This window comes from Bombina bombina, chromosome 6 (assembly GCF_027579735.1).
Source record: "Bombina bombina isolate aBomBom1 chromosome 6, aBomBom1.pri, whole genome shotgun sequence".
NCBI lineage: Eukaryota > Metazoa > Chordata > Amphibia > Anura > Bombinatoridae > Bombina > Bombina bombina.
Genome location: NC_069504.1, coordinates 912,083,985 through 912,108,173, shown reverse-complemented (window position 1 = coordinate 912,108,173; position 24,189 = coordinate 912,083,985). Strand labels below are relative to the sequence as shown.

General features: G+C 36.1%; 1 protein-coding gene across 1 annotated transcript in view; it reads left to right on the top strand.

Annotated features, from left to right (window-relative positions):
* Positions 1-7,268: 7,268 nt before the first annotated feature.
* The window catches only part of SLC23A1 (solute carrier family 23 member 1), a 604,245-nt gene continuing 587,324 nt past the window's right edge, over positions 7,269-24,189 (top strand). Inside the window, exon 1 of the mRNA XM_053718546.1 lies at positions 7,269-7,343. The gene's annotated coding sequence lies outside the window, so the exon portion shown is untranslated. The remainder of the gene's footprint in view (positions 7,344-24,189) is intronic.

The following is a 24,189-nucleotide window of genomic DNA, read 5'->3' as shown; positions in this document are numbered from 1 at the left end:
TATGTTCTATCTGAATCACGAGAAATTTTTTTTTTATTTCATGTCCCTTTAAACTCTGGCATTAAAATGTCTTATTTTGTTTTTCCATTGATAATGAAATATATATATATATATATATATATATTATATTATATTATATTATTATATTAAAAAATAGTAAATTATTAAAGGCCAAGATTATGGGGTCCTACTATTAAAAATAGTGTTCAAAAATATATTCATTATTTTGCTTTATTGCTTGTTTTGAATTAAGCTGTTACTTTTCCTATTTATTTATTTTTTATATTAAATGCCATTTTTAATTTAAGCAGAGTCATTTTAATTAAAATATTTAATGAGTTTGTTCTACCAGTTGCTTCTAAACACTCAGAAAAAAACAACTCTAAATAAACATTGTATGCTTCCTTGTGGTAAACCGGATTAAGAAGTTTTCAAAATATTTTACAGTTATATACTGGAATGTTAATATTCTTAATGCAGTAAGTAAACTCCGCTACTATAGACGTGTGTTTCAAGTGCACTTTTGTATTCATTACAAACAATGTTAATCTATTTTCCAGGATATGAGAGATAATAAAACATGATAACAAGACTCAACAAGTTATTTCATCATATAAAATACAATCTATTAAAGCTCTTATACGTAGACTAGGGAGCTGCACTTCACTAAGAGGTCCTGATTAATTCCTTTATAGTGTTTATATTGTATTATAACTTGAACATTTTTGTTGTAGAAGGGAATCTATTTAGACCTCTGCAAGACATCATTGCACAAGATCTTTAATATTTTTTTATCATTTCTGTTCTGATCAACTATTTACACAACTGAATATCCTGATATGGGCTGCTGATTCAAAAGAGGAAAAAATAAATACATTTCTTACATCATCTGATTTTAAAGGTATGGATATTTTTGTTTATACCATTTCTTGGCTCCTACAGATTTAGATAATGGCTTAAAGGGCCATGATACCCACATTTTTTCTTTCATGATTTAGAAAGAGAATGCATTTTTAAACATCTTTCTAATTTACTTCTATTATCTAATTTGTTTTATTCTCTTGATAGTCTTTGTTGAAAAGCATATCTAGATATGCTTAGTAGCTGCTGATTGGTTGCTGCACATAGAAGCCTCATGTGATTGGCTCAACCATGTGCATTGCTTTTTCTTCAAATAAGGATATCTCAAAATGAAGCAAAATAAATAATAGAAGTAAATTGTAATGTTGTTTAAATTTGTATGTTCTATCTGAATCATGAAAGAAAGATTTTGGGTTTAGTGGCCCTTTAAGTATTTGAAAAACAAAATAAAAATTCTAAATTGTTTTTTGTTGAAGCGCATAAAAAAATGTCTGAAAACATGAGAACAAAGTTTGCATTTGTTTCCGATAAAGCAAGCGCATAAAAATGATCAAAAAGATGAGAAAATAATATCCATGGAAGTCATACTGTGATTTTCTTGTGATATGTTGATAAATTGTTAAATGGCACTTGAAGTTTTATTTGTACATTCTCAGCAATTAACCCCATATTGCAAAAGATCTGCATTCAAAATAAATACTTTTAAAACTTTCAGAAAAAAATGTGCTTTGTTTTGTGTCAATGAGACATACTCATTAAATATCATCATGATCAAAGGGACATGGAATCCAATCATTTTTTTCTTTCATGGTTCAGATAAAACGTGATTTTAAACAGATTTTCAAAGTACTTCTATTATCTAATTTGTTTTGTTATCTTTGTATCCTTTGTTGAAAAGTATACCTAGGTAGGCTCAGGATCTGCCGATTGATGGCTGCACATATATTCCTTATGTTATTGGGTCACCCAATGTATTCAGCTAGCTCCCAATAGTGCATTACTGCTTTTTCAACAAAGGATACCAAGAGAATGAAGCAATGTATGTAATAGCCGTAAATAGGAAAGTTGTTTACATTTGTATGCTCTCTCATTGGTTTTCAAACCTGTCCTCGGGCCTCCCCAACAGGCCAGATTTTCAGGATTACCTTGGAGAGAGCAGGTAAAATAACCACGTTTACTGATCACCTGTTCTCCAGTTCAGATATCCTCAAAATCTGGCCTGTTACGTAGGCCTTAGTTCAGGTTTGAAAACCAGTGCTCTATCTGAATCATGAATGAAACATTTTGGGTTTCATGTCCCTTTAAGTATATTTGCAAAATTGTTTTCTTCTATGTATTAAGCATAATTAAAGGGACAGTTCACCCAAAAACTTTCTCCCCTTTAAATTATTCCCAATGATACTTTTTACCTGCTAGAGTGTATTAAATTGGTTGCAAGTAGCTCCTTTACTCATATTTCAGCATTTGAAATAGCTGATTTAGCTTGTGGTTTCCCAACCTATACTGAAAGTTTTGATACTGGCGTATACGCTATTGACAAGCCTAAGTAAACACAGCCAGCAGAAGAGATTACACCCTCAGTGGGGGGCATGATAGTTAAGTAATAAAATGATAATTTTCCATTGTTCTCTCTATGTATTGAGCTTTGGTGTTCCAGACAATTATAAGATAAGGAAGCAAGTCTGTGTACATGAAAGTGATAACATAATGAGATCTGATATTACCTGAAGCTCAACCCATTGTAATAGGCTGTGGTTTAAAAGCACAAAACCAGCTACTTCATATACACAAATAAACCTGAAAATGCAATTTCTCAAATATTTTATACCCTGCAGTTGGTATAACAAGTCATTTAAAATACATTAATGGAAAAACAATTTTACAGTGTACTGTCCCTTTAACCTAGTTGAAAAATAACATTTTTGCATGTGCATGGCTAAATATCTGTGTGCTCATGCGTGTGCAAACATGCAAGAGGGCACAATACTTTCATTCATTCATATTTTTTGATAGTTTAAACCTTTATTGCTGACCCATTTCACACCTCTGTTCTAAAGCCATATTCACTTATAGGGGCATATTTATGTAAGTGCGAGCAGACATGATACGATGTAGTGTATCATGTCCGCTGCACATCGATAAATGCCAACAGCATATGCTGTCGGCATTAATCATTGCACCAGCAGTTCACCAGAACTGCTTGTGCAATACCGCCCCATGCAGATTCGGGGGTGTATTCGATCGGGTTGATTTCTGTCCGCCACGTCAGAGCAGGCAGACAAGTTATGGAGCAGCGGTCTTTAGACCACTGCTTCATAACTTCTGTTTCCGGCGAGCCTGAAGGCTCTCCGGAAACAAGGGACATCAAGCACAATTCAGAGCTTGATAATTGGGCCCCATAGTATTTAAACACCAATTAAAAGAGCTTTTTCTGTAAAGATAACCACACAAATCATACCTTGATTTTTTTAATGCAGACCAAGCACTTTTGAATAAGTATAGGATATGAATAGGATTTTTTTTTTATTTTGTCACTTATCAATTTATGCTGAAAATGAGTTTGGATAAAATATCTTACCATAAAAATATAAAATATAAAACTAACCACAATTCTGAGTCCCCAAATGGCTCCTTTAGATTTTGATAATGACTAGAGTATTTGAAGTTGAAAGAAAATCTATTCTCTGGTGTGGGGGGGGGGGGGGGTTGAATTCTGGCAAACCGCATAAGCAAAAAAAAAAAGTCTGAAGTGCTTGAGAACAAAGTTCACGTGTGTTTACTACAAAGCAAGCACATATAATAGATTAAAAAGAATGACAAAAAATAATCATATGGTAATGACTCTGACAATATGTACTTTATAAAAAATGTTTTTGTAACTTTTTTTGACAATAGCTCAGCAATATGTTAAAAAGCCACTAAACCCAAAAGCTTTCTTTCATGATTCAGATAGAGAATAGAAATTTAAAAAACATTACAATTTACTTCCATAATTTATTTTGCTTCATTTTTTTAAATATCATTATTTGAAGAAAAAGCAATGCACATGGTGAGCCAATCACATGATGCTTCTATGTGCAGCAACCAATCAGCAGCTAGTGTGCATATCTAGATATGCTTTTCATCAAAGAATATCAAGAGAATAAAACAAATTAGATAATATAAGTAAATTAGAAAGATGTTTAAAATTGCATTCTCTTTCTAAATCATAAAAGAAAAAATGTGGGTGGCATGTCCCTTTAATGAATCGTTATCTGCTAAAGAAACATTGAAGGGACATTGTATTACAAACATTGTATACTGTGGTATTTTAGAGTATGTTGTTTTAGCCCAACTGACATTTTAAGTCTAAGGGCCCCATTTACTAACTGACGAAAACCAACTAAGAAACATGTCTGCCTGTGTAAGTGGGCAGTGGGCAGTGTTTGTTATCTGCCTGCAGTTATCATTGCTTAAAAATATCCTTGTGCGATTGGTTGAATTCAGGGTGCTCGGAGGGGGCAGAGTGGTTACGAAGTAGAGGTTGTATGGTTGCTGCTTCTTAAAGGGATAGTAAACACCAAAAATGTTATTGTTTAAAAAGATAGATAATTCCTTTATTTACCATTCCCCAGTTTTGCATAACCAACACTGTTATAGAAAAATACTCTTTACCTTTGTAATGACCTTGTATCTAAGCTTCTGCTGACTGTCTCCTTATCTCTGATCTTTTGACAAACTTGCATTTCAGACTATTAGTGCTGATGCTTAAATAACTCCACGTGCATGAGCACAATGTTATTTATAAGAAATACATGAAATAACACCCTCTAGCTGTAAAAAAAACATCAAATTCATTCAGAAAAGAGGCGGCCTTCAAAGGCTTAGAAATTAGCACATGAGCCTACCTAGGTTTAGCTTTTAACTAAGAATATCAAGGGAATAAAGAAAATTTGATGATAAAAGTAAGAAAGATGTTTAAAATGACATCATCTATCTGAATCATGAAAGTTTAATTTGGAGTTTACTATCTCTGTGCCTCCAGAGCAGTACTTTAACTTTGCATTTAATACCTTTGTGAAATAGTACATGTTATTTATGCACTAAAATGTTCCTTTAAAGTATGTTTTTTTTATATATCCAGTCTCTCAAAGCAATTATGCACCATATTTCAAAAGATCAGCAGGCCAAGTGAAAAATAAAGTTAGCCTGCAGAAATACCCAGCAATGGCAAAAGGCCACAACACGGTTTTAGGGGTAAAAGTGATTTTGAGTAATTCTCTATGGTATTAACATCCTAAAGAGAGTAACGATTTCCTAAATATTTGAAACGCACACTTTAAAGTCAAAATTAAACTTTCATGATGCAGATAGAGCGTACAATTATAAACAACTTTCAAATGTACTTCAATTAACAAAATGTGCACAGTCTTCTTATATTTACACAATTTGAGCCACTAGCTCCTACTGAGCATGTGCAAGACTTCACAGAATATACATATATGCATTTATGATTGGCTGATTGCTGTCACATGATAAAGGGGGAGTGGAAATTAACATAACTTTGAAATGTGTAAAAAAAAAATCTACTACTCATTTGAAATTCAGATTAAGTGCTATTGCATTGTCTTTTTATCATGTTGGTTATGCAAATAGACTGTATTTACTTTTCCTTTAAGTGTCTACATTTAGCATAAAGTCACCTTTCTAAAACACCAACATGTAGGATTCTATAACTATATTTTTCAATAAAATGATTACTACTAGAAGATTTTATTCACATATTGTACAATATATGCTGAAAATGAGTAGGACTTAAATATCTAACCATAAAAATATAACATGCATTTTAAACTAACCAACATATTGATTTCCTAGACAGGTGACATATCATTTGGCAAATGTATGTATGCGCCTACCCCTGTCAAAGCTTACATAAAGGGATAGGAAACTTGAAAAGGGATAGGAAACTTGAACATTTTCTTTCATGATTTGGATAGAATAAACAGTTTTAAACAACTTTCAAATTTACTTCTATTTACTACGTTCTCTTGTTATCCTTTACTGAACATCAGTGCACTACTGGCAGATAGCTGAACATATCTAGTTAGCAAATCACAAGAGACAAATGTATGAAGGCACCAATCGACAGCTAGCACCCACAAGTGTAGGATATGTGCGTATTCTTTTTCAACAAGGGATACCAGGAGAATAAAACACTACATGGCAGGAAAAAGTGTTGCCACCAAAGCTTTTGCAAATGGATAACATTCTTGCAAAACTGCTACCATATTGTGCTGCAAACACATGCACGGTCCGGAGCTTAAATGATCTGCTTTTCAACAAAGGATACCAAAAGAACAAAGATAATTTGATGATAGAAGTAAATTGGAAAGTTATTATCCTTTGCTGAAGAGATATCGGGGCCTATTTAACAAAGGTCTGTCGGACCTGATCCTACAGTGCGGATCAGGTCCGACAGACCTCGCTGAATGCGGAGAGCAATCGGCTCTCCGTATTCACCATTGCATCAGCAGCTTTTGTGAGCTGCTGGTGCAACGCCGCCCCCTGCAGATTTGCCAGCAGGGGGGTGTCAATCAACCCGATCGTACTCGATCGGGTTGAATTGTGGCAATGTCTGTCTGCCTGCTCCATCCAGGGCTTGATAAATGGGCCATATCATTGCACTACTGGCAGATAGCTGAACATATCTAGTTAGCCAATCACAAATGTGTGCAGGCACCAATCAGCAGCTAGCACCCACAAGCGTATTATATGTGTGTATTCTTTTTCAACAAGGGATAACAAGAGAACAAAGCACATTTAAAAATATAAGTGAATTTAAATGCAATGACATGCTCTATCTGAATCCTGCAAGTTTAATTATGACTTTCCGATCCCTTTGAAGGGAAATGAAACCCAGTTTTTTTTTCTTTTGTTATTCAGAAAAAAGTTTTAAATTTATTATTACATTTGCTTACATCTATGCTTTTCAACAAAGGATACCAAGAGAACAAATACAAATTGATGATAGAAGTAAAATGGAAAGCTGTTTAAAATAACATGCTCCATCTGAATCATGCGGAAAAATATATGGACTTCATGTTCCTTTAAAAAAATAATTTAAGCACAGCCTAACATAAGATAATTGCATCAAAAATCATTGTATGTAGAATTTCACAAAATGCATTTAAACACTCACCCAGTTATCACAGAAACAAGGATGATAAAGGCCTCTATAGGGTTAACAGATGTATCTGTGTTACAGGGGGTTGTTAGAGACCAGAAATAATAAACAATGCCTCCTTACATGAAAACATTAGGCAGGTGATCACTGAGATATAGGAAGCTAACTCACAACACTTACAATGAGTAAGTGCCTCTGGGCAATTCCTTATTCCGTCACATCACCACCCTCGGTTTGGCGACTTCTGTCAGTAATGCCTGTCTGGATCTTCTGCTGAAAAGGGGCACAGTGCCATTGTCCCTGCTCCATAGAAAAAGTAAGCAAGGGCACTATGTTGTCCTGCACCCTTAAAGGGTTAATACTCAGTGTTTCATAGTTTAGCTTGATAACATTGTAAGCTTACTCCTGTAAACCCATCCCTTACTAGCAAGTGAGGTTTTTATGTTAAAGGGACAGTAGAATCAAAATTAAACTTTCATGAGTCACAGCATGCAATTTTATACTACTTTATATTTTCCTTCTGTTATCAAATGTGCTTTGTTCTTTTGGTGTCTTTTATTGTAGAGCAAACTAGGCTCATATGTGCTCAGCAGTGTTCCCTCTAAGGCCAGTTTTGTGTGCGGCCCAGCAGTGAAACAGTTAATTAGGTAACCAAACCCTGCAATTAGCAAACACTGCACAATGCAGATGGCAAGGTATGGTTCTCTTGTTAACTGTTTCACTGCTGGGCTGCACACAAAACTGTCCTTAGATGGAACACTGGTGCTCAGGGGTGTGCATGTCTCTTTAGTACTCTATGGCAGCAGTGTTTTGTAACAATATTTGTAGCTTTGTAATTTTGACTTTACTGCACCTTAAAGAGAAGTAGTCTTCCAAATTGATAATCATCAAAATATCCTTTGCAGTTTTAGTCTATATAGAGAGATTGAAAAGAAATGAGCAAACTGATCATGTAATCAAGTTTAATTTGCAGCTTTGACACATTTAAATGAAAAAATGACTCATTAAAAAGAAGCATGGAATTATTCAAATATCAGTCATGAAGGTCTAGAAATTATTATTCTAAAAATTGTCTCACAAACGTTTCATATTCAGCACTTTGTTATGTATTATACAATATCTGACTCATGCAGTATAGATGATATGCATACAAATGATCAGACAGGCATATCTGTGATCTATCAGATCGACTGGTAAATGTTTCTACGAATTGAATGCCTTGCAAGATTTTTCATAACATGGTCATTTAATACAATTATTACTCCTCTGTACAACTTTAAACATATATTGAGGCTTCTTTTTACTTTTGCTGCATCTAACAGAGCGATATTAAAGTGTATCACAGTTTTTTATGTCTACCGGCTGTGTTACTGTGTTTCAGAATCATTATAGGATTTCTACTGATCAGCCAGTGAGTGGTCTGTCCAAAAGAATGATGTGTACACGAAAAAGTACTTCCTGTTAGTGTCAAAATCAATTGAAACATCTTTAAATTATCAAATTTTTAAGCAAAAATATAGTTTATGTGTCTGTGTGTGTATGTATATATATATATATATATATATATATATATATATATTGTGTCTGTGTGTGTATATACAGTGTATATATATATATATATATATATATATGAGACCAACAATCTCTGGACCTGATTATACACTTATATGAGCTTGTTTCAGAACCCTGAGCCTTAATAGGAAGTTGCCCCCCACTTTGCGGCTATAACATCCGCAACTCTATTTACACAAATTTTTGGACTGTGTCTGTGGGAATTTGTGCCCATTCAGCCAAAAAAACATTTGTGATGTCAGGCACTAATGTTGGACGAGAAGATCTGGCTTGCAATCAGAGTTCCAATTCATCCTAAAAGTGTTAAATGGGGTTGAGGTCAGGACTCTGTGCATGCAACTGGAATGTAACCACCCAGTTGTCTAAACTGCCTTTATATCTTGTAGCATTAAAGGGATATGAAACTAAAACCTTTTATTTTGTGATTCAGACAGAACATATCATTTTAAAAAAAGTTTAAAATGTCCTTCTATTTAACCGTTACCCTGTCTATGATCAACCTTAATAAAAAAAATTATATATCTGAAAAAAAAATCCTTCTATTTCAAATGTGCTTTGTTCCCATGATATTGTTTGCAGAAGAGATACCTAGGTAGCAATTTTTTTTTAAACTTTATTTTAGAAGAAGCATAGGACTGTCACATACCATAAGAAAAAAATGAGACAAGATAAGAATTGTACATGTACAGTGATACATCTCAATGCATTACATGAGTAGTCAGTATATTGATATTTAACCTCACTCCACCATAAGAAGTTAAATACATTGACAGCATGCAAGTCCGACAGCTTCAAAATTTTCTGTTTTAAATAACACAACACACAGTGTACAAATAACCTTAAATAACTCAAAAAAAAAAAAAGAAAGAAACCATTGCGTCCTCTCCTCCCCCGCAACCATCAAAGCAGAAAGGGTAAGTCAGAACCGTCAAATTAGAAAGATGTTTAAATTCACATGCTCTATCTTAATCGTGAAATAATAATTTTTGGTTTCATATTCCTTTAAGATGACCCTTCACCGGAACTCAGGGGCTTAGTCTAAATCGTGAAAAACAGCCCCAGAACCTTATCCCTCCTCCACCAAACTTTAAAATAGGCACTATACATTCTGGTAGATAGCATTCCCCTGGCATCCGCCACAACCAGATTCTTCCATCAGATTGTCAGAGTGTGATTTATCACTCCAGAGAACATTTCCACTGGCGGTGCACATTACAAAACTCTAGCAGACGTTTTGCATTGCGCTTCTTAATGTGAAGCCTGTGCACAGCTGCTTGGCCGTGTAAATTAATTTCATGAAGCTTCTGATGCACAGTTCTTGAGCTGATGTTGCTTACTGAGGCATTTTGGAACTCTGTAATGAGTGACGCAAAAGCTGACAATTAAGTGCTACATGATTCAGCAGACACCCCTTTGTAGCTGGGCTGTTTTTGCTCCTAGACACTTCACAATAATAGCACTAGGGCAGATCTAGTAGAGCATAATTTTTACAAACTTAATAGGGCAAAGGTGTCATCCTATGACAGTGCCACATTTAGATCTTCCAGCATGACCCATTGTACTTAAAGGGACACTGTACTCAAAATTTTTCTTTCGTGATTCAGATTGAGCATGAAATTTTAAGCAACTTTCTAATTTACTCTTATTATCAAATTTTCTTCATTCTCTTGGTATCTTTATTTGAAATGCAAGAATGTAAGTTTAGATGCCGGCCCATTTTTGGTGAACAACCTGGGTTGTCCTTGCTGATTGGTAGATAAATTCATCCACCAATAAAAAAATGCTGGCCAGAGTACTGAAACAAAAAAAAGCTTAGATGCCTTATTTTTCAAATAATGATAGCAAGAGAACAAAGAAAAATTGATAATAGGAGTAAATTAGAAAGTTGCTTAAAATTGCATGCTCTTTCTGAATTACAATAGAAAAAAATTGGGTACAGTGTCTCTTTAAAGTTTCTGTGTGATTGCGTGTATGTGTGTAAATTTGTATGAGGTTTTATTTTACTAATTTGACATCAAAGACACACATGTAACAAGATGTAGATATCTTTTCCATCCACAAAAAATGTTCTACTTATATTTAAGCACAACGTGTCCAGATAAGGTAGAAAAATTAGGTAAAGTGGAAAAAGCATAAAAAATAAAATAGTTTATTTAAATTCCATAAAAAGCGATGACAAGGGGAAAGTAAGAAAATAAAACAATTTGACCGGTTTTGGTCCTTTGACCGTACTCATAGACCATTGTGTTACACGTGTTGTTACTAATTAAAATGGATTAGGACACATTCTGATAGGCTAAAAACAAATCAATCTAGATTAATCCCTTCTACCACTACAGAACAGGTGTTAAATGCCTTATACACCTAACCTTAATTTAACTTTATACATGTAAACCGGAGTGCAAAGTCAAAATACACACAAAAACACATATATAATTTTAGACTAGGCAAATTTTCACATCTTAAAAGTATACATATAACTGCAAAAATTGTATCATCTCTAAGCCTACAAAACCAAAAATAAACATAACGGATTTCACATAAATGGAAATTAATATATACAGAGAAAGTTAGCAAAATTTTTATATATATATATACAGGCAGTCCCCGGGTTACAGACATCCGACTTAAGTACAACTCGTACTTACAAACAGAGAAAATAGAGCTTTATCGACAATCCTTCTTTACAGGATAATCCAAAATACTGAAAATCCAATTGTCACAAGGACAGAAAGTGATGTGAAATTTTCTGAACAGGGGCACAGATAGCAAAACAAACTTTATCCTATGCTATCCAAAACTAAAAAAAATGTTTGGCTAGAGATTCACCTAAAAAAAGTGCCTGTTCCAACTTACATACAAATTCAACTTAAGAACAAACCTCAACTTAAGAACAAACCTCGTAACAAATCGTTCATAACCTGGGGACAGCCTGTATATATATATATATATATATATATATATATATATATATATATATATATCATACTCCACCCATTCAATAAGAGGAATTCATGGAATTAGTGCAGTCTAATATCTGGTCTAGGCATACACCAACTTCAACTTCAGCTTAGATAAGGCTGAGCATTTATGATTGCTGGATATATAGGATAGGTGTTCTTTAATACGTGTGCCAATCTCGCGGGTGGTCCTACCCAAATACTGCCTGTGGCAAAGTGTACATCCAATTAAATCATGAAGGTACTACTACAATTTCTAGAACCCCCAGTGTCAAAAGATTGTCCTGTTCTAGCAGATCTAAAAGAACTGTCAATATTGATGTGGTTACATGATTTGTATATTCTCTCGATCCACCCCATAAAGAGGTTTGCATATGATCGGGCAAATTTTGTCCCCATCGCTATTCCACGTCTCTGGAGATAGAATTGGCCAATGAACAAAAGGAAATTGGGCTCCAAGAGAAAAGAGATAACCCTAATCAAAAATTCTTTAAAGTCTTCACTCATACAGGTATCAAAATCCAAAAATCTCACTTCCTGGATTCCAAAATCATGTGGGACAGAGGAATAAAGGGAGACAACATCTATTGTTAGCCAGCTATAGGAATTATTCCATGTTATTTTGTTCAAAAGTAGCTAAAGCATGTACGCTATCCCTTAGATAACTGGGTAAATTGGTGACTAGAGGTTGCAACTTGCAAATAGTGGTCTACCCAGAGCGACAGAGGCTCCATTAGGGAACCAATCCCTGCCACTACTGGCCTATCTTTTACCTCCTTCAAACTTTTGTGGACCTTTGGAAGGTGGTGAAAGATGGGGATCACTAGATGGTCATCTAAAAGAGAGTTAAATGTGTTTTTGTCAATGAACCCCATCTCTAAACCATCATTCAAGATAGTTCTCAATTCTTTTTTTAATTTAAAAGTAGGGTCACCGTTTAAGCACTGATAGGTAGTATTATCATTAAGCTGGCGTAAAGCCTCACTAATGTATTCATGGTGATCCATAATCACTGTTGTTCCTCCCTTATCTGATTGTCGAATCACAATCTCAGTGTTATGTTGTAAATTCTGAATGGCTTCTTTCTCTTTTAGAGTAAGGTTAGATTTTGTCTTAGTTTCTAATTGTCAATAAGATGAAAACGGTCTGTGTGGTCATCAAGTGGTGCAATTTATTTTGCAAAGTAAACAGCAACACATCATACATGATACAGCAGGTCAGGTAAACATCCTACGTGTTTCATGCCGACAGGCACTTCATCAGGGTTAGTGAATACACTCCTCCTCCTCTACTTTATACTCTGGTAACAATTCACAATTACATTCAGGTGCATGAGTGATACTATGCTTAAAGTGATACATAGACTAGTTTAGTTCGGAACATAGGTACATCATTGAACAGTGCTATGGTGCTCAACACTAATAAAACAAAGCTAGCGTGAAATGCACAAAGCTAGCGTGAAAAACACAAAAACCACTGTTGATAAATAAATACGAAACCTAGCAGGGAGATGTGAATATTAGTGGTAATAGTGATAGAGTCGCACCATATTGCGGCATGGTTCATTTTGCCCATTCAACGATTTCCGTATATGTACATATAACCGTATAATATAAAGTATCAGTTAAGTAAACATATACACAGGGTTAAATAGTCCTTATTACAGCAATAGGATGCAACACATGTATAGATTATAGTAAAGATAAACAATAATAGATCACAATCTTAAATAATAATAATAATAATAATCCATGTTCCAAATGCATAAATGTGAACAAGTCAAAAAGACTAAAAAATTGCATATACGTATCTTAAAGGACAGAAATGCTCTAATTATACTAACAGGACTTGGAGTATATTAAAATAAAAAAAATTACCATCTAGGTAAGCAACAATTGCAGATATGTATAAATACATTGAGTAGGACGTATATGGCAACAATATATTAACTATTATCCATTATTTGGCCAAAGTATACAAAGTATCTTATCATATAACTTTCAATAAGGAAGTACGTTATTCCTATGTTGTACATTCAGATAATAAAGGAATAGATGAATATTGGTCACACGTGAACACCTTGAACACCTTAAATGAACTGTCTTATACCCATGGTTAGGTACTTTATTTACATTTCCATATAGCACACAGTTTAGACTATATTATAGTAAACAGTTAAAAACAGGCATGTGGTACCAATTGTCACAGAGTTGAAAGTTAGAATTTAGGCTATATGGTACCTAGTAAAGCACACTGAAAGTGTACAAAAGCACACGTCACTCTACTTATAAGCTGTAACAACATGTTGCAAACTATATATTATGACTGATTGCAGTCGCAATAGAACCATGTATGTAAATAATACACGATTACTATATGACTTACACACCTGTGTATGTCTTCAAATCCCATACCATATTAATACCTAAAGGAGTTCCTGTCTGGAGCAGATAGATCCAGTAAGCTTCTTTTTGGTTAAGCTTAGCTAGTCTGTCCCCTCCCCTAATATCATTTGGAACACAATCTATGGCCTGGAAAGAGAACATATTGTTCATACTGACCTCTGTATGCATTGCAAAATGTTTGGCAACCTGAGTTTTAGGGGGGTCAGCACCTATTGAACTGATGTGTTCTCTAATGCGATCCTTCAGAAGGCATGTAGTGTGCCCTGTATACTGGTTTAAGCATATCTTACATGTAATTAGATATACCACAAACTTTGAGCTACAAGTAAGATGATAATTGATTTTATATGACTCTCCTGTCACACTAGATCTAAATTCTTTCCCTTTGAAGACATATTCACAGCTCTTACATGGGCGAGTCCCACATTTAAAAAAACCTTTGTCTGGATTTAGCCAGCTTCTATTAGGTCTAACTGGGGTACGGAGATTCCTTCTAACAACGGTTTCTAGTTTTAGTTTTCTAGAAACACACTGTATGCCTTTCTCTGATACTTGTTTACCTATGAGTGGGTCTTTCTCAAGGATAGGCAATGCTCTCTTAACAATATTGCAAATCTGTAGACTTGTGCATGGCCGAAAAATTTGTTTAGTTTCGGTTCGGATCGATTCGGATGTTTTCGAATTTCAGTTCGAATTGATTTGAATTCGGAAAAATTTGAATGAATTTGGTTGGATTTGGTTCGGTTCGATTTGGAAATTCAGAATTTCTGTATTTTTTGGTATTTGTTAGGTGGGATGGGCTGTGTATTAGACTAGTATTATGTACTGTATATTAGTTGCAACCCATAGCAGAGTGATATAACCTAATATACTGTACAATACTAGTGTAATCCATGGCCATCCGAATGTAATGAATAAATCCGAACTCATTCGGATTTATTCGGTAGATTTGGTACTTCCGTAATTCAGAAATTCGAATCTATTCGAATCTCTGAATTAAAGAAATTTGTCCGAATTTCGATTAGTTTCGAATCGAAATGAACGTCTACAAATCTGCCCATATTGTCTAGTGTATGATGTAAGTAACCTAAAAGTATCTTTGGAGTACTGCTTCTGTGACTTACTTTTGTCCTTTAGTAAAGTGGACCTGTCTATCTCATTAACTTTCTCACGTATACTGTCTAGAGTCTCCTCTGGCTCTTAGTTTTTCTGTTAAATCATCAGCCTGCTTATTGTAAACATCCTGTCTTGTGCAATTGCGTTTTAGGCGAATAAATTGTCCCTTTGGAATTGCCTTCCTAAGGTGTGTGGGATGATGTGAATTAGCTCTCAGGATGGTGTTGTCTGATATCTTTTTCCTGTATGTCTGTGTAATAACTGCCCCCAGTGTCAGAATCCTTTGAAAGCAGTATGTCCAAAAAAGGAATTTCTTTGTTTGAAAACTCAAATGTAAATGTTAAATTCTTGTCATTATTATTCATATATTCGACAAAGTCAGAAATCAAACCTTTGTCACCACTCCAAATGAGTAGCAAATTGTCTAAATATTTTGAATAAAATTTAATTCTATCTCTGTATGGATTTGCAGAAGTAAACAATTTATCTATTTCAAAGGTGTTTAAGTACAAGTTTGTATATGAAGGTGCAAATTTTGCACCCATTGCAGTGCCACATTGTTGTACATAAAACTGACCCTCTAAAGAGAAAAAGTTATGAGTGAGTAGAAAATATACAGAATCATAAATGAATTTGATTTAAATCTCGTCAAAATTACTATACAAAGTTAACATCTGTGTCAATTCCTCAATTCCATGGTTGTGAGGTATACATGAGTAAAGTAACGAAACGTCTATAGTAAGAAAGATATCTTGCTCCTGTATAATCATGTCTTTTAGCATAGACAACAGATGTTTGGTATCTCTAATATACCCTGGTAATTGTTTCACTATTGGTTGCAGAATTGAATCCACATAGGCTCCCAACTTCTCACCAAGTGAACCAACCCTTAAGATAATAGGTCTCCCGGGGGCGATACAATGGTCTTATGTATTTTTGGTAAATGCTTGAAAACAGGGACTTGTGGATTATGAACCATAATGAATTTTGCACTCTTCTGTGTAATAAGATATTCATCTTTAGCATAAGTCAGGAACATACTTAACTCCTTTTTGTATTCACATCTCCCTGCTAGATTTCGTATTTATTTATCAACAGTGGTTTTTGTGTTTTTAACGCTAGCTTTGTGCTTTTCATGCTAGATTTGTTTTATTAGTGTTGAGCACCATAGCACTGTTCAATGATGTACCTATGTTCCGAACTAAACTAGTCTATGTATCACTTTAAGCATAGTATCACTCATGCACCTGAATGTAATTGTGAATTGTTACCAGAGTATAAAGTAGAGGAGGAGTGTATTCACTATACCTGATGAAGTGCCTGTTGGCATAAAATGCGTAGGATGTTTACCTGACCTGCGGTATCACGTATGATGTGTTGCTGTTTACTTTGCAAAATAAATTGCACCGCTTGATGATGACCACACAGACCATTTTCATCTTATTGAGTATTACAAGTTTATTGGAGGCTGGGACGCCTCTTCTATGAGTTTGTAGTTGTCGTTTTCTTTTATGCCTGGGAACGACACTTCCAGACAGGTCAGGGGACCGCAGCCGAGTGAAGCGCCAGTGAAAGGAGCCCATGTGGGGCTGTAGGCATCTTCTGCAACAAGGTGGAGCTCGGAGGTATTAACAGACTTACCAAGTAAGTCATGGAAAAAATTTTTCTCTGTTCTCCTGCTATCTTTATTTGAAACAGAAGGCATCTATGCTTTATTTTTGGTTCAGCACTCTGGACAGCACTTTCTTATTGGTGGATGAATTTATCCACCAATCAGCAAGGACAACCCAGGTTGTTCACCAATAATGGGCCGGCATCTAAACTTACATTCTTGCATTTCAAATAAAGATACCAAGACAATGAAGAAAATTTGATAATAGGAGTAAATTAAAAAGTTGTTTAAAATGTCATGCTCTATCTGAATCACACAAGAAATAAATTGGGTTCAGTGTCCCTTTAAGTGCCAGGTACTTGGATAGAATCCATGTATCCCATCTCAACTTCTGTTCTTTCAACTTAAGATGTTCAATATCCTGGAATAAATCCCCTAGTTTGGTATTAGAGTTGTCAGTGTTGAAAACATCATCTAAATCCAATAGGTCAAAGTCATCTTCATCTATTTTCTTAAGGAAGAAGAACTGTTCTGCATGTGGTGGATTATCCATCTTGGAAAAAGTGGCTTATTAGTGATGTCCAGAGAACATAAATAAATGGACAAGTCCCAAATGATAGAGAAGGGTACTAAGGCAAAAGGTATATATATACCATACATATGTATTAAAATGAAACTACTTTTTGGCTTATACTCCACGGAAACCAGGGAAGGAAATCCATATATAAAAATGTAGAAGAAAGTTGGTGTAGAGTTAGGCTAGCGAAATAAATGCAAGGGGGTAATGCAGTTTAAAATGCTAATGAGGACCGTGGATCGACCAATCCTACCACAAACTTTTAGCCAATCCAAAGCAAAACCGTTCCTTATAGCAGGGCATAAATAGTGTTAACTGCCCAAACAAAGACACTGCTGTCCAGATAAGTCACATTTTTAGGGAGGGATCTTGCAGAGTTGATGGATCATTTAAGATAATCTGAGAGCTTTAAAGAATCTGGCCTGTGTGATTTAATGCAGATTCCTTTAAATACCAGTTGTATTAGTTCCCTGACTTTTTTCTAATTTTTACTTAATGTGTACTTTACAACAAATAAAAGAAAAATTAAGTTAAGTACTTAATATTTAATGATACCACTTACTCATTCAATGTAGATATATTATACATCACTATTTAAAATTAATGCAGATCTGCAAACATGTTTTATAAGGAGATGCCACGTCTGATTCATTCCTTACACTCTTCGCTGCACACAGAAGCTTTTATTTGAAAGGCTCAGTGAAACAATACAAAGTTGCTTTCTTGAGGCAAATGTCAGGAACCAACAGATCAATACAAGGGAACTGGCACCTATCCTCAGCTCTTTAAGTGATGGTAAACTTGACATGTTTTAAAATCAGGTCCAGATTCTAAGTAATATTTTACAGGGACTTTAATTGATCACTTTTAATGAAGATGCAATGTATCTTACTTTTTTTTTTTTTTTATAATATTTTTTTTATTGAAGTCATAAATAGATACAGCCAACGAGTATGCCTCAAAACATATACAGAAAAGTGCAAATACAATATTGTTACATAAGTGTTACAAACATAACCCTACAGTTAGGGCTTAATGTATCCAAATAGCACACGCAATGTTATAAAACTTGGGCAGTGTACAGTGTGACTTCAGTTTTATAATAAAGGTAATAACAATAAGACAAAAATTGTCCTTGTCCTCCCTGGACCATATAGAAGGCAAATGCAAGCGTCGACTCTGATACAATTAGGGCCAGGGGGAAATTAGCTTTACTGATTAAAGGGGAGGGGATGCAGCGGGCAAGAGCCGCTCGAAATATAATGGGGGGGGGGGTGGATGGGGGATGGAGGGCGGAGCCAGTCAGGACGGCCATCTTATATTAACTATTATCGGGACACTAAGTGAGTATTAGTTTTAACTGCCAAGTATACTCTTAAAGATATCTAGACAGAGTATAAAGTAGTTATAAATATCGACATAGGAGCATAATGAGGTTAATCTCTAGGCCTGAACTGTAAATCTCCTATGTGTCAAAGATGAGCCCCTCTCCTAGGGGGGTGCCACCTATAGGCGATGCAGGAAAAAGGAGTAGGGATATGACCCGCAGGCAACCAGTACCGGCGGGAAAGGGAGGAGAGAGGCTCAGCATGAACAAATAATGTGCACCAAGAAGATAGACTAGTTTAATCATCTCAGTCCAGATTGGGTCTGTAGATAACCTATAACGACAGTTTATGATCCTTATGAGGACAATAGGTAAAATAGTATATGGAAGAGGGGCTGGTATAAGGGAGAGGCTAAACACCAAAATTATAACTCCTAGAAAACAATGTTAGACATACTCTCTGTAGGTAAATAAAACTAAATCTCAGTTAAAGATGTGAATATCAAACAGTATAGGCATGTAAGCGCCAGATAGAGAAATCGTGCTAAATCAGCTATCGTAAGCACATATATATATATAAGAGCACAACTACTAGACCATATGTGTAATTTTAGAGGTAAGCAGACATTATCAGTGTGACATTATTTCAACAAGCAGAGGTATGTCTAAGCAAGGGAAAATTATCTATAGCTGGCAGCATTGGTAGGAGCGGGTAATACAATCATGTAACTTAAAGCTACCAGAACCTGGTGGAGGAGCAGCGTTGCATATAAATAGAGGGAAAAAAAAAACAGAGATGTGGTACTTTCTTTCAGATTAGAAACATTAAAGCACTAAGAGAACATGGTGTAAACATCGGTGCATTAAACTATACAATAGGAGGTCCATACAAGAGAACACAGAGCTCAGGGATTTAACTTATTAGAGTAGATGGGAGATATGGGGATATGGTGCCAGACCATGTATCTAGTGTGGGATTGTATAGGCAGCAATATGTGAGCACATGGTATGACATGTAAAAAGTTCAGGCATAAACAGCATGCTAGTGGACACTCCTTCATAACTGTACTTTGTTTTAGTATACATCTTACAAAGAGTAACAGTGCAGGATAATTCCCAACAGGGGTATAACATGTGCATATTAATATAACAAGCAATTGGCTGTTATATATAGGCATCACCCAGGCCCAACAATGCTGGAAATATCCTGTGAAGGGAAAACAGATACAAAGCAGACATAAACTAATATTAGATAAACTGAAGCGTGAGGGTTAAAGCTACATCTTAACTAGTTATGTGTCCATACCCCCTGACAATCTAAGGGTCTTAAGTTAATAGCACTAATTTCCCAGATAAATTGAAAAAAAGGAAATGATGTTATGCTGAATATGCTTGTTAAACATTTACAATCATATATGCAATAATTGGTAAATATGAAATATCCTACTATACAAACTCTCCAATACCCAGATTAAATGGAATGCTAAAATTACCAAGATGGGGTATACTGTAGATTCGTCAGAGAGTAGAGTGTTTGCTGTGGTAGCGCATGCTTAGGGAGCTACTCCAAATATATCTTTGCTATCTCCTCTAATCGCAAATATGGTAGGGATGATTTACCAATAGTAGTTAATTTGGGGATGAATATGCTCTAAACAGCCCGGCAAACATATATTCAAGCTATTAATAAGCTGAGACTCTCTCGCATCAAAGATAAATATTAAATATAATGGAGTTTACTAGAGGGTCCAAGTCACCTAAGGTTTGTTTACATGAGGCCATTTACCCCCTGTATGGCATCAAGTCTACCAGGCTGAAATATAGAATAGATACCACAATATAGTACAAAGTGCCATCTCTTTTTAGACAATGATATAGGAGTGTAAACTTGCAAGGAGACCCACAGGCTTAATGTAGGAATAAAACATTACTATATGCAAACATCCAAGGCATAGGAGGGAGAGAGAAGCACCTGTGTACTAGCTTGACATCCCAGGGAATGGGTGAATAACAGGTCTTGTTAACCCTAACTATTAGTGATAAATGGTCTGCGTCTGAAATATACAATTATCTCAGTCTGCCTAATGCTGGAAAAACATAGTATGTTATAGACAGATGTATACATACTGCACCACATCCCTTCTGAATCTTATAATTTAGTGCGAGTGTATAAGAAAGCTGAGAGGTCTGTACTCTCCGAGTTTTCAAAATATCAAATAAGCTAGGAATGTGGTAAGGTCCATGCAGTACACTCAGATCGTCATACAAAGGAGATAAGCTCTTATTATGACACCAAGCACGCATCATTAGCGCAAATGTCCCACATCTGCCCATATAAGAGTAGCATGAGCTTAAGAATTTGACTGCTGTAAAATAAGAGAGGAGGAACATATAACCCACTGTAAATGAAAACATAAAAATAAACATCGGTGTAGGGTCAGATGGGAACAAGATCTGAGAGTAGCGTTTTAGTAATAGGCCCACATCATGGATCCCACAGGGTTCAGTCATATGGCCAGGTAGGAAGACTCAGGAGCTTGTAGAAGGGACTACCATTTGGTGTAAAGGGGGGCCAGTGGAGCACTAAAAAACAAAAAACTGCAGGTATACATCTGTCTTAGGAAAAGTGAACAGAAGATGCGTGGCGTCCCCTCATGTATACTTCAGAAGTCCGGTCATTACAGAAATGGCATATTAGTCAGGGAGAGACCTGAACAATAGAGAGCACAAACAGTCTAACCGACTCCAGTCAGTATGTCAGACACTTGGAGACCACTTCGATCCAGGGAGAAAATCAGTTTATCTAGGATCCTGTCCGGTAGCTGCTACTCGTAGATACAGAGGGACGCGTCCTCAGCTAAAACCTTGATGTCAGCTGAAATCAAGGGCGGGTGAGTGTCGCAACTTGCATACGCTGAATTTCTCTTGTGTGGAGGTAGGTGACCGGCCGTTCCGTGGTCTCCCAACGTGAGCAGGGCTGAACAGATAGCGCAGCTATATCCCCATGGGACCCAGGTGTGACCAAAGAGCTCTGTAGGAATCACTCTCATCGTCGTGGGTATAGTGTCACTGTTTGCGATTCTGTGAGCTGGCGGCAAGGGCTTCTTCTGGCTCCTGATTGCACGGGATGCTCCCTGCTTACTAATTTCCAAAAGGGGTTCCCTCTGCGTAGGCTGATGTATGGTTCTCTGCCGCATTAGACCTTTCGTATCATCCCGAGCAGGGCCATTGTAGAGTGGGTCCCACAGGAACACTGAGTGTTTCAATAATAATAAGGTTGGCCGTAGTCTCCACTATCTGTTCCACCCGTAGAAGGGGTTGCTCCATGCACATGGGGAGTTCTGTAGTACTCAGCCCGGCTTGCATCGTTATCTCCTGCTGCTCCATAGTAATCCTTAAGCTGAGAGATAGATCTTGAAAACTGGCTGATATCTGCAAATTGAGCTCCCTTAGAGCCTCATAGATAGCTGAAGAGACCTCCTCCATACTTGAAACCAAAACTTCGGCAGGCCGCAGAGGCCTGGGAATCTCCTAGCTGGCACTGTTAGTCAGAGGGTGAAACTGGTATAAAAAAATTAAGTAAAGAGGTCTTCTAATAACGTAAAGATAGTTCTGCAGGTTCAGGTTTAGTCTTAGGGCAAATTGTAGAAGATAAGTCCTAATTTATCTTGATATTAGAGAAATTTCAGCAGGAGCTCTCTGGAAACATGTCCGCTCCGTTTGGCTGTTGGCTTCGCACCCTGTAACTTACTTTTTAACTTAGCTGCGCCAATCAAATCTCTCTCGCTGTGGCCAGTAGATGACCTCCTCAATAGAGGGCACTGTTGTCAATTTTTTTTATTTGGCCACCAAAAGATAAATCAGTAACCAAGAAAACAGGATAACTTTAGAGACAGTCCTGGAGTCATTTGCTAATTATCAAACTACTTTAGAAGTAATTTGCACATCATTAGGCTTGTAAAGTCATCAGCAAAGGTAAAATGTCTGGATGATGACTTCAGAATGATTAGCAGATTACCTTACTGATTACTTTACAAGCATGAACAACCAGTGAATTGAATGACTCTAGAGTCATCTCATTTAAATATTTTGGCCTGTGGGCATACTTCAGGATGGCTGCTGATGACTAGTCTGGAGTCATTGATTACTTCAGAATGACTCTAGGAATATCATCCTTTTTGAATAGGGAAATAATAGTGATAATATGCCTGCTGCTCTGTATAATGATTTGGATGATGGATTAATGGACTGACAGACAAGCAAACTGCACTAATAAAAAGGCTCCCCACCATTAGGATTGCACACATTCTGCCATGCATATGCATAGACTGGCTACTATGGGCCCCCTGCACTTGGATCCTGGTGCAACTGCACCTGCTGCACCAATGGTAGTGTGAGCTAATGGTTTGAAATTGTTCTCCAATCGGTGCTCTAGCCACATGGCACTTCATTTTATTTTGGCAGCTAGATTGAAGTGGGCGGCTGGAGCATGAGGTATTAGAATGGCACAGCTAGATTATTAAGTAATTTACAGTGCACCTTTATTAGACTTGATCAATTAAAGTCCATCTAAAATATCACTTACATTCTGCACCTGATTTTAAAACATGTAAAGTTTACCATCACTTTAATGCACTGCTATTAGCATTCTGACCCTTACCTGTCACTCAAGCTGCCAGTAATTTCTGATTGGTCAAGGTAGGCATTCTAAACCAGTGATCTTTAAGAGGGAGACAGAGAAATGCAGTAACATTTACCACTTGAGTACACTCATATTGTTCAATTATATGGTCCCATCCTGCTTGCATATTCTTGCATGCATTTATTTTTTGCATTAGCACCAAAACTCCTGTATGACTTTACCCATATGGCCATATACTGTAGCACAATACATGTGCCCTCATGCAGCAGATGTCTTTGAATCTTTCTGTTAATGTCAGGAAACCCATCATACTATATATTAGGAAGCAAGGGACAGTTAAAAGTTTAGACTCATAAAGGAGCATTAATTCTCTCCTACATTACTAGAATAGAAATGCATAAATAGCTAAGTAAAATCATAGTCACGTTTGGTAGTAAAAATATCCTGTCATAGACTCCTGATTTAGAAACAAGAAGAAAAAGATGTCCTCATCTTTAAAAGTGCGGAATAATTTGTTTTAATTATTACTTGGCTGTTCCGAAGCTAAATAATGGCCACTGTCATTTTTGGCATCACATGACTATGATCAAAACCCTTGTCCTTGCCCTTGTTAAGTCTATTAATAATTCTCTGGATTAAAGGGACTTTGCAGTGTAACATGCACATGCTTTAATTAGCACTTTCTACCCTGGCTTAGTTATAAGGCTGCCACTGCTGATTGGCTCATCAGCCATGTCTTCTCAGACCAGCAGTTCTCTGCGGGCTCCCAAGTGATACAGTATTTTATATGGGCAGTAAAGTCAAAATTAAACTTTGATGATTCTGATAAAGCATGTCATTATAAACAATTTTCCAATTTACTTCTATTATTTAATTTGCTCCTCTGTTGAAAATCATAACTTGTTAGGCTCAGGAGCGGCATTGCACTATGGGTGCTAACTGCTGATAAGA